At 35.9% G+C, this 19615-nt stretch overlaps 1 long non-coding RNA gene across 7 annotated transcripts in view; it reads right to left on the reverse strand.

The window, feature by feature from the left end:
- Positions 1-19615, reverse strand: part of LOC122240906 — a 58091-nt gene that overhangs the window by 10438 nt on the left and 28038 nt on the right. For 5 of the 7 annotated variants that reach the window (XR_006220692.1, XR_006220691.1, XR_006220690.1 and 2 more), the window contains 2 exons: positions 10660-10840; positions 4580-4698 (listed from right to left, as the gene is read on the reverse strand). This is a non-coding gene — a long non-coding RNA (uncharacterized LOC122240906). Of the gene's footprint in view, positions 1-4579; positions 4699-7602; positions 7769-10659; positions 10841-11408; positions 11519-19615 lie in introns of all 7 variants that reach the window. The other 2 variants (XR_006220693.1, XR_006220695.1) reach the window with 2 other exon arrangements.

Below are 19615 nucleotides of genomic sequence, written 5' to 3' on the forward strand. Positions count from 1 at the left end.
CTGAAGACCTGACCCTTCACATATTTGAAAGATATTTTACCATCCTTTCTAGTAGATAAGAACTTAAATTTAATTACAGTAAGTCCAAAATTATAGCTTTTGGGAAAGAGTCACATACTAAATCCAGGTTTATAGATAACCATAAAATTGAAAAAGTTGGTACTTAGACCAAAGTTAGAACTGACTTTTAATACCAAGTTATTGAGCAGCCCATTTAGATTAAGGGGAAAAGCAAAACATTTCACTCATGGATTGCTATCTCCTTTTGAAGCTTGGCAGCTTATTATTTTTTTTTTTTTGGTCTGTTTTTTTGAAAGCTGTTATCAAATAACTTCATTATAAAATGTGTTAACATATGTAGCTGGCCAAGATAATAAAAATTCTTAAATGCAACTCAGAGTCAGTTTTCAAATGCACTATCCTAATCTAATATATAGGATTTAAATAACATAAGTAACATGTGGTCAGCTAAAATTTCTATTGTTTCCATCATGTGAAATGTGCACATCACAATAATGTCTGTTTTGTTCTTATTTATGTTATTGCAATTTTGTTTTGAATAGGCTTTATTTCTGAGGTGTGAATTCTTTCACTTTCACATGGATATTAATATTCTGTGGGAAACAAACAAGTAGGCAAATCTTAAAACACACTTTACAGTGAACTAAAATTCTGTAGGATAAATCATTTTCCAGAAGAGAAAATAAGGGGGAATATTGAACTTTCCATCAAATAGCTCATTTAAAAATGTTCTATCTTCTGGACCTAGCCTCTTTGAAAACTACATCTTCTTTTCCTTGTTCTTCTACTTTTCTTTCTATTGTCACTTTTTTTGCCTTCATCTAAATCATCATCATAGTCAACACGAATTGTGCTACTTATCATGTGCTGGACACTGTTCTCAATAATTTCATGTATAATCTGATTTACCATTCGTATCTCCACAAGGTGGATACTATTATTACTTTCCTTTGCACAGATTGGAAAAGTGAAATATGTAGAGATTTACAGTTTTTCTTCCCATATCTCTATTTCCCGAAAGCCCTTGTCATCTTAGAATAGATGAATTTTGCTCAAGCTTTTCTTGAACACAAAAATTAACTTAGAATTTGAAATGCAAAGTTGTTAATAGGATATGAACACAATTTATGCAACCCTCCCTCCTTACTATTCAAGTATGAATCTGGTCCTCATCTGAGGAAGTTCAAGAACTCAGTATTTCAGAAAATGATCAGACCAGACCCTCTCTGGCATAAAAATTCATTCATGCTAATCAAATATATAAAAAATATCTCTGATACAACGAAGTGTCAATGTATTAATTTTCAATGAGAAATTTAATTTCCTGAGGTACAGTGATATTTGCACAGACTAAAGATGAGGGCTAGGCTAGTCTCATCCTTGAATAGCAAGGAAGGAGGGATGTATAAGTTATATTCATGTCTTATTAACACTAACACCCCTTTTCAGTCTCCCCCAAGACACATTCTAGGCACCCAGCTGCCCTTTTATTAAAGAATTTACTATTTATAATCTCCTCTGGCCCCAGCCTACTTTCCATGTCTATTCACATATTACTTAAAATACATCTATGCCATCATCCCAATTAACTAACACCCTCAAAGTTATATTTCTTTTTCCTTTGTCTCGTTTCTTCCTTACGTCTCTTTTCCCTTCAAGGTAAGACTTACTTTCTATTTTTCTGTAACTGCTGTAACATCCTTTGATTTCCACTCCTAATGTTATCACTCTGGTAAGAAACATCCCTGTGTCCTCCCTAGAAAGTTGTAATAGTCCCTGAATTAGAGTATCCAATAAATTGTCTCCTTTACCAGAAGATTCATTTTCTTAAAGTATAGCTCAAATAATATTATTCATTTTCACAGGGTCACCCATTGTCTACTGAATTAATGAATAAAATTTTTTAAAAACCATACTTGAACATTGAAGAACATTCAATACTTCACTAATCTCCTTAATATATCCCTCATGGCTCTCTTAAATAACTCTACACTTTTTTAAAATTTTCTCATTCCTATCTTTTTCCTAGAATAATTTCCCTTCCAATCTCTTGCCTACTAAAATTTCTATCACTCTACAAGGCTATTTATTTTTACTTATTTATTTTTATTCTATTTTGGAGAGAGAGAAAGAAAGCATGCAAGCAGGGAAGAGGGGCACAAGGAGACAGGCTCCATGCTCAGCAAGGAGCCCAATGCAGGGCTCAATCCCACAACCCCGGAATCATGATCTAAGCCAAAATCAAGAGCCGGTTGCTCAAATGACTGAGCCATCCAGGCATCCATAGAAGGCCATTTAAACATCACCTCCTCAATACAGTCTTCCAGAGCTTCAGTGCATAGATATCATTTATCCCTCTGACTTCTCAGAGGACTACATTTTTACTTTCCTCATAACACAATTATTCTTTCTTATGTTAGAAATACTTTATAATCATATGTTTCCAACAGCCCATTAGATCATAACTTCTAAAGATCAAAGACTATGTCTTACTCACTTCTGTTTACCTATAATATCAGCTTGTCCCATTAAAATTTTTTTTAATGTTTTTAATTTATTTTTGACAGAGAGAGAGAGAGAGAGAGACAGAGACAGAGCATGAGTGGGGGAGGGGCAGAGAGAGAGGGAGACACAGAATCCGAAGCAGGCTCCAGGCTCTGAGCTATCAGCACAGAGCCTGATGTGGGGCTCGAACCCACAAACTGCAAGATCATGACCTGAGCCAAAGTCAGATGCTCAACCAACTGAGTCACCCAGATGCCCCCATTTTAAATTATATAGATCAAAATGAAGCCTTTGGAACCCTTGCTTTTAGTTTTATTTCATCCTGAAACTTCTCTGACATTTACCCCCCAAAGATTTCTGTTTCAGCATAATTTCCCATTAAGTGAACAGTTTCAACTTGTATATGAAAAGTTGTAGGCAGCAGTTTGTATCCAGACAGGATTTAATTGTCTTCAATAATATTTGAGTCTAATAGAGTCATCTTTATTAGATGGTTGCTGTAAGAAACGCAGTTTAAATAGAAAATTAATGATTTATTTAATTATATACAGTTGAAGAGTATTATCAGTAATGGTTCTTCTCAGTTTTCCCTTGAAACACCCAATGTATCTCAATGTTCAAATAATTTCAGAATTAAATTTAGTTACCCTTTCATTCAGACACCATGGGCTCTTTGGAGTGGTTTTTGTTTATTGATTGTTTTGTTGGGTTTTTGGAGTTTTTTTAAGGTGTTTAGTGTAATGGATGTCCTTTATAGTTCTCCAAGTTGGTATTTGGTAAGGGAACATTGCTGAGAAGACAGCATATGTGAGGAATTGAGATGTGCCAGGTATGGCATTGGGCATTTAATGCTTATGGTTTATGCTCAGATATAGTGTAGTTTCGTCAATGAACTCAGAAAAGCAGACTGGATATTTGGCATATTCCTTTCCAATCTGTTTCAGAGTATTTTATTTATGATATGGACAATCTTTGATTTTTTTTTTTTTGTTAAAGAGATGAAATCTCACTGTACACAAACAGAGGGAATTATAACATGTTGGCTAATTTAAAAAGATCTCAAACTAATAAGAGCACCCTTTATTACAAGCACATATGGAAAAAATCTTCTTGAAAATGTAATTTCTTCCCGTTCTCTTAAACCAGTGAGACATTTCCTCCTAAAAGAATCTTGATTATATGTGTTGAAACCCTTTAGGACTGCTTCTATATGATATACTTTATTAGGCTAAGTGTTTTCTCTTTATATCTACTAAAATAAAATTGGGGGCTTATATTATACTTTGTTTTCTCCACTTTTTGAAAAGGTAGTTTAAACAGTAAAGCCATGTCCAGTTTTGTTGATATTGTTTTTCAGCTTTCTTTTAACTTAATCAGACATAGAATTCATATGTTTCTCTCTCCCTGTCTCTCTCTCTCTCTCTCTCTCTCTCTCTCTCTTTCTCCTCTCTCTCTCTCTCTCTCTTTTTAGGTTTAGGTTTAGGACCTCAAATTAAAATTGTAAGTACTGCTGAAAGTCAAGATAAGTTAGAAAATGACATTAAGTCTCATAGTATCTGGACACTTGCCTCTTTTTCTTGCTTTACTTGACTGTCAGGTAAGCAGTGTACATTAATTTAGATAGATAGATAGATAGATAGATAGATAGATAGATAGATATAGATATAGTTATAGATATAGATAGTACTATAGTCCAGTGAAAAGACATGGGCCAGAAATCAAGAAACTGTCTCCACTTTTATCTCTGGCATAACTAGGTGTATGAGCTAACACACATCATTTCCTCCATGGTCAAATATGTACTCTAATTTACTTGCTTTAAATTTTTATGAGGTTAAACTAAGATATTGGATCCAAAACTATTTTGTTTTAAATAAGCCTGTGTACTGTGCAAATTCAGGTGGAGGTAGCAAGTTGTATTATAAAGTAAAAGAGAAAAAAAAAAGTAAAGTAGTTGAGAAGGAGTAAATAGAACATTCAAGAGCATCTCCAATAAATAATTATCTTCTCACTTAATTAAATTTGCAGTATGATATTTCTAAACAAATCTTACCTATACCTAGTCTCTTTTGGAGGTCAGTGAATGAATACTGATTGCAGCATGTAATTACTGATGATGATACTGATGACGAATGGAGCATATAGTTGACACTCATGTAAGGGCTGGAATATCTAACAGGATGATGGAGACAAAGTAAATATTGTGAATATCTAGGAGGTCCTTCTAGTTCTGAAAACATACCCTAAAACTTTTGAAGTTTATTTTTCTTTAAGCTCAGGCTCTTACAGAGCCTAGAAAAATATTATTAAAAATGTAAAGTCATAATAGCAAATAAAGAGATTATGAAAATTATGTTCAATGGAAAATTCCAAACAGTATATAGCTATATTATAGTATGTATCTCAAGTTAATTTCCCTAATCTTTTAAAATATTTCTAAAACAAGGAGTGACTTCTTTTCATTCTTTTTTAAAAAAAATTTTAATGTTTATTTATTTTGATAGAGACAGACAGACAGAGCACGAGCCAGGGAGGGGCAGAGAGAGAGGGAGACACAGAATCCGAAGCAGGCTCCAGACTCTGAGCTGTCAGCACAGAGCTTTACATACATACTTTACATACTTTACATAATATCTAAAAATCGTCTTTAAAAATGAATTGCTGAGTTGTACTTGTTCTGTGGTATTTTACACTTGATCCCTTTGAAGCAGGGATCCCCAAGTCTCCTTTATATCCACATATTGCTAAAGACTGTTTTTTGGTGCTTTTCCAGATATTGCATGTACCTTTCAGTTTTAAATTTTATTTTGAAAATGTGTGTTTGCTAAATTATAGAATGTCTAAGGAGGCATTTAAATTCAAACTACTGTATTGGGATATTTGGAGCAAAATTATAATTGTATTTTTTATGCTGTCTTTTCCTTTGGCATCTCAGGAAAATCCATGTCTGATGCAGTCTACATACTGCAAGAAAGAATAGTTTGTCTTCTCAGTAATTTATCACTTTCTGTATGATGGAAAGCCTCATTTTCTAAAAGAAATATCAGAAAAGTGAAGGAAAGCACTTTGTGCATTATTATATCATTTTATCTAGAACAAAAAGAATGGTTTAATACTTCCTGTAATTCCACTTTTTCCTTCTGCATACAAAGTAAGTAACACAAGTTCAAGATCAACAGATCCTAATTGAAATGCTAAAAGACAAATATACAGTGTAATTATCCAGTTTGAAGTTTAACATTTTTGAAGATATTTCAATGTGAAAAAATCTGTTCAGAGACTTCTTAACACATGTCATATTATAGAAAGAAATGAGCACTGATTTTTCTAGATATTTTCAGTGCCTAACAAAATATGGTATTTTATCTTGACATTGTAACCAAGCACCATATTTTTTAACAGATGCCATTTCTCTTCTGATTACTGTATCCCATTATGAATTACCTCAGTTGGGAAGGTTTTTCATCAAAAAATATATCTATGCACCTGAAATACACTATGTTCTGAAGATAATGTACACATACAATAATCCATCTTTGCCAAATTGAAAAATCATCAAACCTTTAGAGCAGAAATACTGAGGTCTTGGGAGACACCATAAAACCATTAGAGTGGTATATTTGTACTTGGAAAGATAGTATTCTTCTACCCCAATAAAACCTTTTCATATCTCCAAACAATAATGGCAGCAATGTAAATTGAATTATCTATAAAATATTATGTTTTTATTATAGCATTGCTAAAAAGATTTTCCAGGCTACAACGTTGTTAGAAAGTGCTATTATGCCGTACGTACCAAGGCTTCTAATTAGAGTTGTCAATCACTGATTGATTATCACTATAAGATGAAAGAGTAATTGCATCCCAACAATTATATTATCTTAAGGGTACAAAATGCAATGTTCTGCTCTTGGCTGTTAGCAAGATTTCACTGAGTGAAGGTCTGGTCTATCACCACAGGCTGTTCAAAGGCCCTTCTGAGCACCCAAATGGCACATTAAGCTCTAGAAATATTGCTGCTCAAAAGAAAATGCCTACTAGAGTGAAATTGACTAAATTTTAATTGATGAATAAGAAATCACATGGCATTCTAGTTTCACATTCTGTAATTTTAGAAAATATGGTCCATAGAAACATGCAAAATTTCCCTAAGTGTTTCCATACTTCATATGGTTCCCTTCTCATCCCTCCTCACTTCTCTCTCCCTGTTGACTCTGTTTTTCCACATGTAAATACTTCCACTTCTGCGAGGAGATACATGTGTTTCATATACTGAACTTTGCTTTTTGGCTTTTTAGAATTTTAAAATATGCAGTGGATATTTATATTTCTAAATATATTCTAACAACATAAATATTCTTTTTTCTCCTTTTCCTAAAGATGAAATATTGTCACATCAATCATTATTTAATAATGACTCAAGATGAATTATTAAATATTGTTTTTCATCCCAAAACATACTCTTTGGGGATTATAAACTTTCTAGTAGCATTGTTGTAGGTGTATCTTTCAAATTCCAAAGTCAAGAATATGGTTTAGGAGAAGTATGTGATTTAGGGACTCCTATAAGTGCTGTAGTTGCAAATATTTAGGGGAAAAAACAAATAACTGATTTGGAATATGGAAGAGAGTCTTTAAGTTAGAGACTTATTTTGAACTTAACTTTTTTGTTTTTTATTGTATTATAGATATATTTTTATTATTGTTGTTGTTGTTATTATTATTATTTTAGAGAGAGAGAGAGTGGGGGAGAGGGGCAGAGGGAGAGAGAATGAGAATCCCAAGCAGGCTCCATGCTCAGCATGAAGCCTCATGTGGGGCTTGATCCCACAACCCTGAGATCATGACCTGAGCTAAAATCAACAGTCAGACACTCAGTTGACTGAGCTACCCAAGCTCCCCTAACCTTTTTTGTTTTCAGCTTTTCCAATAAGGAATATTGGATGACATAGTTACTACTGCTGTGAAACAAACCACTCAAAACTGGGAGTAGAAAATAACACTATTTTATTACACTTCAGGATTCTGTAAGCCAAGAAATAGGACAGAACACTGCTTCACAGTGTCGGGGCTTACCTGGGAATATTTGAACAGCAGGGGACTGGAATCATCTAGAGCTTTCTTCTCAGGCCTTTCTTATACCAGGGATAGGATGACTCAAAGGATAGGCATAACTGGATCTGTCAATTGGAACACCTACAAGAAGCTTTCTATGTGGCTTGATATTCTCATAATATAATGGCTGGGTTCCAAGAAAGAATGTGATATGAATGAGCATGAGAACATGGAAGAAGCCATATGAGTTTTCATAAACTAATCCTAGTCACATAGGACCACTTCTGCTGGACTCTGTTACTTGAAGCAAATGCACACCTCACCCGTAATCATGGCAAGGGGACATAAAATGACCTCTCATGGAAGGAGGCTGAAGTAATTTGCCATGATTTTAAAAAGCCAACAAAATTTCATCTGACCACAAATTATTTATATTTATCACATATGAAAAATAGAATCAGGCTCTGTCAAGACTTTCAAAATGCCTAAACTCTTTATGGGACGAGGTTCAAAATTGAGCCAAGATTCTGTCATCTAAATACAGTCCAGGTATGGATGATGCTCCTCAGTGTGATCCCTCTAGTATAGTCCTTGAGTTTAGTTTTTCCTGGTCTTAAAGCTGGTGAACTAAAGAAATGTGCTATCTTGTTTCACACACCCAAGTACAATAGTAAGGTAGGCATAGGGTAACTGCAAGTGGCACTCCTACTCAGAGATGGACATGAGAAGGACAGGAAGTACACAGCAGTCACTGTCCCATAGCTTTTCTAAGATTCAGCCAGTATGAGTTGACAATTTCTAGATTACAGCCCAGTCCTATCTCCTGGCCCATGGTTATGGAATTCTCCATGACTATGAGCTCCCTCCAGGTTCTTGTTCTGTCCTCTGTCCTGTGAAAGGCAACCCATACGTGCACCTGTGCAGCTGTTTCAACCTAAGTCCTGCCTGGAAAAATAGGGGAAGAGGGGTTCAGAGCCTTTTTTTTTTTTTGCCCTGTCTCTGTCTCTTTCCATCTGAGCTGCTCTAATTTTTTTTTAATTTTATGTTTCTTTTCTTGTGTGCTGATTTATCATTTACTGCATTAGACAAAAGCCACACCTACTAATTTTTCTTTCTTGTGCTCCCTGTAAAGGTGCTATGACAAAAATCCCTATGAGTCTTAGAACCCTTGGTGTTCAACAAAACAAGCCTAAGAGAGACTTTTTATACACTGAAAGTGTTTATGCTGCACACCTTAAATCTTTCAGAAGTGTTACAAAGTATGTTATAGTCATCAATTGCTTAATTTTTAGCCTGAAACCATATTTTGCTGATGGTATCCTGGATTTGCCTTGAGGCCTTTCAGCACTTGGAAATACTCAGCTGGCGGTAGTGGGTGTGGTAGCCATAAAAACATGCCACTCAGATGTCTTGCCAGCTGAAGCTCATTGACAGATAATCCCAGCTGTGACACACAGAATCTACTATGTAAGTAATATGGCCATGTTTCCCATGGGCTGTTCTCAGTGACTAAATGTGGCAAGGGTACTAAATTAAGCATATTCCTGTAAGAGGAAATACTCTCCTAATGGGGAACTTTGGCTTGACGACTCCTTATCTGCCCAGCAGAAATTTCTTAGAACTGCACTATAGTTGGGTAATCTGCCTCTCCAATACTTTTTCTCTCTCTCCTTCACAGTGGACAGACCTGCATCACAATCAGATGTTTTTTTTTTTCCCATCTCCTATGGCTTCCCCACTCTTTCCCCTCACAGTATTTACTTGAGTAAATCTCTTGCATATTTAATCCCTTCTTTCTGTCTGTTTCTTCGAATAACTTACACACATAATACTGAAAGTAAGAATTTCACAGTGGAGGCCAGGTAGAAAACTCTGAAACTACCCCCAACTCCTGACCTTTACGAGAGTAAATCAGAAACAGTATCATATCCTGGAATGAATAGAGTTTAAAACTAAAGACCAAAAGAATGCAAGGGTGATGGTCTTATTATATATAACCTCCATTTAATTCACCAGTATGACCACTCCAAAAACTTGATGGATTCTGAATAATGACTGTAGACTACTGAAGGCTTAACAAAGGACAGCTGCTGCGCCAGATGTGATATCATTGCATGAACAAATTAGCAAGACTTCAGGTACTCTGCATGTGACCACTAATTTGACAACTGTATTAGTTTCAGATTAGAAAAGGCTATCAAACAGTTTGCATTCATGTCAGTTAGATAACAACATTCATTTACAGTTCGCCTCAGGACTATGTTAATATTCTTACTTTCTGCCATACTATAGTCTGAAGATAATACTTATGCCTAGACATCCCAAAGAATATTACACAGATCATTACATTGATTATGCCATACTGGTGGACAAAATGAGTAAGAGGTGGCTGGCAGCCTACAGGCCAGGTAAAGTCACATGAGCCTCAGAAGCTGAGACATAACAGCTACAGAATTCAGATACCTACCTCTTCAGTGAAATTTTGTCCTCAGAGACATGCCAGGTATTTCCTTCAAAATAAAAGATGCTTTCTTGCATCTTGTGTGCTCTACCACACAGCGTATGGTAATAAGCCCCTTAGAGTTCTGGAGACAACATCTGTTACACTTAAGAATACTTCTTCACCCCATCTACAGAATAACATGGAAGACTAGCTTTTTGTGGGGACTGCAAGCAAGCATTTTTGTTACTTGTAGTGTGACCAGCTATCTCAGTGTTCCTGGACTGGGACATGAGACTTTCAATGCTAAAACCAAGAAAGCCTTAGAGAAACCAATGTGGCTGGTCACCATAGTTGGAGTATAAAATCTGACAGACACTGTAGTGTTGGAGGCATCAGCAGTGGGAAAAATGTGGGATAAAGCTCATGGTAAGCCTGAGTGAAAGTATAAAATTTCAGACCCCTGGAAGTATGGGAAAAAGTGATGCCATTTCTGGTAGAGAATTATACCCCATGTGAGAAGCAGTTCCTGTTGTATGTGTTACTTATTATGATAGAGATAAAATGCTTGACCTTGGAGCATAAATTGACTGTGAATTTGGAACTTCCTATTATGAGTTGGATTCTATCAGACTCACCAAGTCAGAGGTGGACAGATTCAGAAGCAGAATATCCAGGCTTGGAACAAAACACAAACAGAGGACATGAATAAGCTGCATGAGTGGGAAGTCCACATCCTCATGTCACCCTTCATATTTGCAATAGCACCTTGCTCCAGCTTTTACTATGGCTTCCGTATGGGGGATCTTGTAAGACTAACTGAAAAAGAAAAAAATCCCACTTTAGTTCATGAACAAGTTAGCTCAGTCACAGAATTTGGAGATTTTTATACCACATGTTAATGCTTACCACCATGGAAATGACAATGAAGAAACAAGACACCAAATGAGTTGGCCAGTTGACAACAGCCAACCTTCATCACCATGCACTCTAGAACTACAATGATGTAGTGCTCATGATGTGCTCATGATGGGAATTGTTATGGTAGCAAAGATAAAAACTACATATGGGATCAAAAACACTGATTCCCACTTACCAAGGTAATCTAGCGACTGCTGCCTTCAAACGTCTAATTTATCAGTGATAGAAATCAATGCCTAGTTGCCAATATGGCACTATTCCCTCATGGAGACAAACCATGCACTTGAAAGCAAATGAGCTGCATTAGGCCATTTTGATCCTGAAAAGGCCAATGGTTCATCATCATAGGTATATAGACTTATTATGAATATGGGTTTGCATTTCCTTCTAGAAAAGTGTGAGTTAACAACATTATTCAAATGCTTATGGGATGCCATACAGGGGAACATCTGGCCTGGGGACATACTTCATAGCAATAGAGATGCTAGAGTAGGCTTATGACCATAGGATCCACTGGCTTTGTCACATGTCACACTCTCCAGAATAGATGGATAGGTAGAATGCAGAAGCAGTCTTCTAAAAACACAGTGAAAGCATAGAGTTAGAGCAAACACTTAAAAAGATGGGAGTGTACCATGGGGCATTTGACAACACTTGGGGTATTTTATATCTAGAGACCAGTAGGTAAAAGAGTATTTCTAAGAATAATTGGGTTTTATTCAATAATTACTTTTTATAAGTTTATTTATTTATTTTGAGAGAGAGAGAGAGAGAGCACACACAAGCAGGGGAGGGGCAAAGAGAGAGGGACAGAGAGAACCCCCATAGAGCCCGACTTGGGGCTACAACCCACAAACCATGAGATCATGACCTTAGCCCAAACCAAGAGTCAGATATTTAACCAACTGAGCCACCCAGTCACTGCAATAATTACTTTTTACTCAATGAGGACATGGATATATGCGGAATGCAGGTGATGGACTTGGGTACTTCCTGGCCTTCCCTTGTTCCATCGCAACTGTGAATGGGCATATGTAACCACCTGGATTTGATAAGGATAGGACTACCAAGGGTTCAGCTTCTCAGAAATTAAGGTTTAGTCACTAGTGGGCCACCAAAGCAGCCAAGAAAATTCTGAGAGTGAGAGTTGTTTAGGATGGGTAGTGGAGAAGGGAGAGGACTCCTCTTGATGGCTCCAAGATAGGCTACTATGGTGGGAGCTATAGTTCATCTTCCCTTCTAAGTTTACTCTCAGGAAAAAGAGGTCCCAGGGAACCACAGAGAAGTGCTCCTGGAACATGTAGAGAAGTATACTGTGCAGTGTAAGCAGTGAACTGTGGTTGCTCAGAAAGTGCAAAACCCATATTTCCTGCTGCAGGGATTCTAATTGATAGATGACCGCCATCTGTTGGTACCAGCATTTTTGTACCACAATCTTAATTCGCAGCAACTTTGGCCTGGCTAAAATTTCTTAGAGCTTCACTATAGTCTTAAGATTCTGCTTCTGCATATGCAGTCTTCTTTCCTTTCCTCTCTCCTTTATAGGTGTCATGCCTGCATGACAGTCTACCACCTCTCCCTCCCTCCCTAGGCTCCCTTCTCTTTTTCCCTCACAGCTATTTCCACCACCACCACCCCTCCCCCACCATAAATCTATTGCAGTCTAATTCTATTTTGACATCTGCTTCTTGGAGGATCTGCACTGGGGGTGAGTTCTTATATTTTGAAACCAGAAAAATCCTGATTCTCATATTTTCTCTATGTCCTACCTGAAAAACTAAGTTAAGTTCTCTCTATTTCATCATTCTGTATTCTCATTTTATGATGCACAGTTTCAGAATATAATTGACTTTGAACATGTTGCCTAAAAATCTCCTTAGCTGGATCTCTCATGTCATTAGTTACTTTGTCTATTTTCCATATTACTGCAGGTGCCAGTTTTGCTTAATTCCTCATCACTATATAACAAGGAATCTGTTTTCCTCCAGGTTCTAATAACAGCTTCCTTACTTAATGTTAAGCCTTCCCAACAGCCTCCTCAAGGCCTATTCAAGCGTCTTCCATGACCCAATTCCAAGGCTAACAACGTATGTTTTCAATGTTGGCTTTTGTGTTTTTTTTTATTTTATTATTTTTATTTATTTTTTGAGAGAGAGAGAGTGCATGCGCGAGTGAACAAAGGACAGAGAGGGAGAGAAAGAGAGAGAGAATCCCACAAGGGACACAGAGAGAGGGAGACAGAGATAATCCCAAAGCAGAGCTGAGCTCACTGGATATGATGAGGGGCTCAAGCTCAACCGGAATGGGGCTGGAGCTCACCCAGTACGGGGCTCAAACTCATGAACCTATGACACCATGACCTGAGCTGAAGTCTCATGCTTAACCGACTGAGCCACCCAGGTGCCCCTTGCTTTATATCCTCGATTTTTGAGTTTGGTTTTTCATTTCTTTTTTGTTTTATGACTTCACCCCTACTTCAAGGTACCACATTCCATTTCAATTAGTATTGCTGTATAAGAACCCATTTCAAACTAAGGATATACAGCAAGTATTGTACTATGTTCATGCATTCACTCTTGCTTTTCCCTCATGTTCACAGTAAATCCAAACCCACTCAATATCAGAGAGAGTGCATAGACCTTACTGCTCAATAGCAAAAGTGACAACAAAAGAGCCCCATTTATTAAAATGTCCATAGATGATATTTATCAACTGATGACCATTTTGAAAATGTGTAACATTAATGAAAGAAAATGCATGATGTTAACAACCTAGGGAAAATTTTCAGACCTACAAAAGTATTCATTAACCCTTCCTACACTTAAGATTCTTCTTTCTATCACTTGCTACTACTTCCCTTTCAGTACTGAAAAGCAAATGTCTTTAAAACTGGTTCTGTACTATCCAGGGACATGTTTTTTCTCTACTAACAATCATACAGTATTTTCTGTTATGTTAACTCAAATCCAAATTTTTCAAACTTCCCTTGTCTCTGCCTTGAAATTTGATTCTTAGCTTCCTCTTAACACCAGTCCTCTGTTTTAGAAAGTTCAGCCTTCCCTATATGCCTTCATAATGCCTAAGTGAAATGGATGTTGTCTTTCTTCTCTATAACTCTAAATCTCATGTTTGCTATGACAAATGGTTAAAAACCTAACTTTTCCCAAAAGATTTTCCTAACTCACTTTCTCACACAGATCTTTCTCTTTGAATTTCTAAGTCTCCATGATACATATGAAAGAGTATGTTTTCTAATCAATTATCCTGTTAGTAAATGAGAATAAAACATACATACCTATTAATTTTAATTTATTTAAAATCTATTTCTGGATTAATAAATTAATTTTGTTTTCTTGGGCATTTTTGTACATTTGATTTTTTTTCCTCTAATTCATGGTGTTGATCTTCCTCAGAAGTTTGCTGGTCATTAGTTGTGTGCTTTAGTCTGGGGACAGAATTCTCCCATTTGTCTTCTGGGCTGCCTGATCTCCCTTGTGAGCTATGACATTCTATTTGGGTCCTTAGCTTATTGGTTGTGGTAAATTTCACTTGGATGCCCTTAAAAAATGTTGCACAAATTCAGTGCCTCTGAGCAGTCCTCTTTATTTTGGTCAAGGCTGTATGCTCATTGACCTGTTTTTATGTTTCTTTTAATTTTTTTTAGATTGGAGATGACAAGCAGTGATTTACAATGTTTGAACCATCTGCCATTTTGATAGAGAAATTGTCCACTGTATATACTTTATTTTATCTTCCATATCACTGACAGGGATCATATTTGCATCATCTTGGCTTACACAGTAGCTAAAAGAGTATCTTAAATGTGGCAAATGTTCAATGAATGTTTTTTAGTATATGTGCTGCCGAAGCGAGCATTCAATGAATGTTTTTTGAATGATTTAATTAAACATCTTAGTTCTAATTCATGTTTTAATTCTGACACTATCTTGGGAATATAGTTTTAACCTGAAATGAAACCACAGTATCCCTTTGGATGTAAAATATAAGAAAATATTCATAACCAGAGACAAATTTGGGAATTAGGTTTCACTTCAGAGAAAATTACAGTGTTAGATTCAATCTAAATTTCTATAGCATTTCAGCTTAGACTGGTTTTACTACTTTATGCAAAAAAAAAAAAAAAGACTTATAAACCAACTAATTTTTTTTCAATATTGTCCTGGATGCTAAATTTATAGAAATAAACAAAATTCAAAAAAAAAATCCCGTCATCAAGGAGTACATTTGCATTAGAGCACAGAGATGTTTTCAAGGAGGCAAGTGTGGCTGGAACAGGAGTGCCAGCACAATACCAGATGGTGAGGACAGAGAGATCATGAAGGAAAGATTTTGCAGAAACTTTTAGGCCATTGTGAAGATTTTGGATTTTAATCTGAGCTATATGGGGGGACCACAGGAAGGTTTTGATAGGGGAGTGGCATCATTTTATTTAAATTTTAGCAGATTCACGCTAGCTGCTATGTAGATGTCAGCCTGCTGAGTAGATATTATTCTGAAAGATGTAAGAGTGGAAGCCTGAGATCCAGTTAGGGTGCCATTGTTGTTAAACAGGTAAGCAATGATGGGTGCTCGGTTTAGGAATAATAGTAATAAAAGAGGACAGAAGTGGGCAGATTCTGGGCTATTAACTGAAACATGAAGGACCAAAGGAGAAATGAGTTGTGGAGAAAGATAAGTACATATTTTTTTAAATGTCCCAGAAGTAAGATGTTTTATTAACTAAAACCATAGGATAAAAAATTCTTCCAACCACAAGAAGATATCTCTCTTCAATTTCAGGAGACATTTCAATTTCCAAGCTTTTCCTAGAATGGAATGATTGTTACAGGGACAAGTGCTTTGAATAATATTGTTCCCTAGTCCTTCTATGCAGTGTTCATCACCTTCATTTACTTTTTTACTGTCCTGTAGCAGTCATTCTCAAACTTTCTGATCTCAGGACACTTTTACCATCTCAGAAATTATTGAGGACTCTGGGTCCAGCAATGAGTCAGAAACCTCTTACAGTAATTTAAATAGTGGAAGTTCAGTGTAAATAATTATTATCAAGCTTTTATACTAGATTAAATATAAAGATAGAGTTAGTTACCTGTCTATCTTTATATGTACTATATAAAGTCTAAGGGTACCTTGGGACTGAGAGAGAGTTCCCCAAAAAGAACAAACTTGAAAAGGGAATCCTGTCCCCAAGGTTGGGACTCAGACCTTGTTGAAGTTCTAAAAAACCAACTAGATAGTAGAATTTTGCTCAGTTGTCTGGAAGAGCTGTTCCAGAGTCACTGGACAAAGTGAAAGATTCCTCTGAGGAGCAGGTGAGCTGAAGCTAGTAGCCAGGCTTGTAGAGGAAGTCAGAGTATCACTGCCAGAACTGCCGAAACCAGGGGCTAGACAGGCCTCCTCTTTACAAACCTAGTAGACTCTGTGCATTCCTGGGCTGTGTGCAATACAGGTAGGGTGATCTGCTCACTAAATAGCAGATTGATGGGACCTCTGGCATGTGCACATGCAGAGCTAAAGCGAGGATGAAAAGAGTAGTGATCTGGGCTGGGCTGCAGATGTTGCGGTGTCTGGGGGTCCTGACTACACCACTGCTGCCTGACATTGAAAGCTACGGAAAGCATGTTCTCCAGAAATCTGGCAATGAAACTCCTCCACCTCTAGTGTCACTCCAGTGTTCTTATAAACCAACCTTAACTTTCCATTGACTGGCAAAGGAGAAATATTTACAAGGAATAACTCTATTATCATAGAGCAGAGTGGATTCAGAGCTGAGAGGCCATAAGTGATAACCGGCACAAAGTCCCAAAGGAACTTTTATTTATGTGGGTTAAATCTAGTATAAATTAAAGCTATAAAATTTTTAAAATATTTTAAGAACTTATTTAAGCTGGTGATGATAAATCCACTGCATGTCTACATGTAAACACTTTTTATGAAAAAAATATTTTAAAAATATTAGAAAAGTGACAGTTTTACATTTTGCAAAGTTCTTTGATGTCTGCTTGAAAAGAAGACAATTGGATTCTTATATCTGCTTCATTCAATCTATTGCAGTATATTGTTTTGGTAGCAGTATTAAAAAAATCAAATTCACTCATAAAAATATATAGTTAGAAAATGGAAGAATATTTTTTGTTTGTTTTTGTTTTGTTTAGAGAGAGAGAGACCATGAGCAGGAAAGAAGGGAAAAGTGAGAGAGAGAAAGAGAGAGAGAGACAGGGAGAGAATCCCACAGAGGCTTCACACTCAGTGCAGAGCCCAATGCAGGGCTTAATTCTACAACCTTGGGATCATGACCTAAACTGAAATCAAGTGTCAGACACTCAACCAACTGAGCCACCCAGGTGCCCCCAAAAATGGAAGAATATTTTAATAGTCTTTTCGTATGATCATCGATAGTCTTCTTTGATATAACACCAAAAACTGATGAGATAGCTTCTTGAATGTTGATTACACTGCAAAGTCTGAAACCATATCGATTAAAATTTATACTGTATTGCACTAATATTCATTGATCAATATTGCAGTCTGAATGAATGTTACCAATGCATGATTTTATAACAATTTGTTGGTCATTTGGAAAATATAGTTCATTGATTTCTAAAAATCTATTAAATATTGACACATTTCATTACATACTATAAAAAAATCACATTCATTAATAGCAACTTTGATCTCATCAAAGCATATTTAAATATTGTGAAGCTGACAAGCTCATAGTGACAGATAAAAGTTTTCCAAAATTTTAATATTCTCTTGAAAACTCAATTTTGTCTCCCTTGTCAGCATATACTATCAGTTACTTTAGTCACTTGTTTATTTTTGAGAAAATCTGACAAATACCCAAGTCAAAATATCCAGAGTTTATCAGTTTGTCATTCTTTTAAGGAAAAATGATGTTTCGTGAAGTTTTTAGTTCAGCTCACAGCCTAATCACACAAGGGCTTTCCTTTAGGTGGCCATCATATTCAGTATGCTGCAGAAGTACTTTATGCATACTTTCCATTTTGTCCCACAGCATATTAGAAATATGTACTCAAAAGCTGAGATTTAATAAAATATGTACTTTTTACAACTTCACTGAGGACATGTATAACTGAAATTATCATTTAATACCTGCCAAGCTGTAGCAGTTACCACTACAATACTACTTGACTGCTAGTATACACCTTGATTCCTGCTAAGGTAACAGCAATTTTGTCCACTGTTGCTTTTAACCATCATTTCTTCTTTTCTTCATCATTTCTTTTCTGTACTCTTGTAGATGTTTTTAGTGCATGTACCTTACTTGTCCTTGAGTTATGACCAGTTATGTTTCTATCTCTGCCATATTTCTAAGCTCCATGACGTCAGGATTTGTATTTGATTTTACTCAATATTTTACCCCAACCATCTCAGTGATTTCCATTTAATAGTAATCTAGTAAGTATTGTTTACATGGGTAAATTAACAGATTTTTTTTCTCCTAAACTGGAGATAGTATATTTTATAATCCTGTTGATGATCATTCCCATCAAGTCCTTCTGTACTTAAGCTGTCTACAATGTCATGTTGTAATATATGTGTGCATTGTAATTTATATTTACCAATACATAGGAGTAATCGTTTGCCTCACAGAAATATATACACGTGTGTGATTTTATTTTAATTATTAATTTACTTCTCTGTATATTTTATGATAATGGAGTTCCTTATGGACAAGGAATATGTCTTTTTTCTTTCATTTTGAAAGTATAGTGTGTAGTATCTTGTATGTATGAGTGATTCAAAAATTGATTGCTGATGAATAAATAGACATTTTTTGGATAAAAAGCTTATTCACACATAAAAAAGAAAGGCAATAAATGATGCTGGAATAACTAGGATATCACATGAAAAAAAATAAATCTAGACACAAACCTTACACACTTCACTAAAAATTAACTACAAATATTTCACAAGCCTACATGCAAAAGCACAACTATAGAACTCCTAGAAGATCACATAGCAGAAAATATGGATGACCTTGCATTTGGTGATGACTTTTGACATATAACATTAAAGGCAAGATTCATGAAAGAAATGATTGATAAGTTGGACTCCATTAAAATTAAAAACTTCTCTGTAAAGGACATTTTCAAAAGAATGAAAAGACAAAAAACACAGAGAATGAAAAGACAAGCCGCAGATTGGGAGAAAATATTTACAAGACTTGTTTGCTAGAATATTGTTATTCAGAACACACAAAGAATTCTTAAAGCTCAACAGTGAGAAAACAAACAACATGGGCCAAACAAACAACATGTTATTAGAACATGGGCCAAAGGCTTTAACAGACACCTCACCAAAGAAAATGTACAACTGGCAAATAATAGTATGAAAAGATCATTATCATTGGGAAATGCAAAGTAAAACAACAACGAAATACCACTATACACCTATTAAAATGTCCAAACTCTAGAACACTAACAACACCAAATTCTGGTGAGGGTGTGGAGCAAAAGGAACTCTATTCATTGTTGAGGGAAATGCAAACTGGTATAGTCACTTTGGAAAACATTTTTGCAGTTTCTTGTAAAACTAAACATACTCTTTCCATACATTGCACAATTATGTGTGCCTTGGCATATACCCCAAAGTGTTAAAAATTTATGTTCACACAAAAACCTGTTC

The sequence above is a fragment of the Panthera tigris genome, chromosome C1 (genome assembly GCF_018350195.1).
Source record: "Panthera tigris isolate Pti1 chromosome C1, P.tigris_Pti1_mat1.1, whole genome shotgun sequence".
NCBI classification, from domain to species: domain Eukaryota; kingdom Metazoa; phylum Chordata; class Mammalia; order Carnivora; family Felidae; genus Panthera; species Panthera tigris.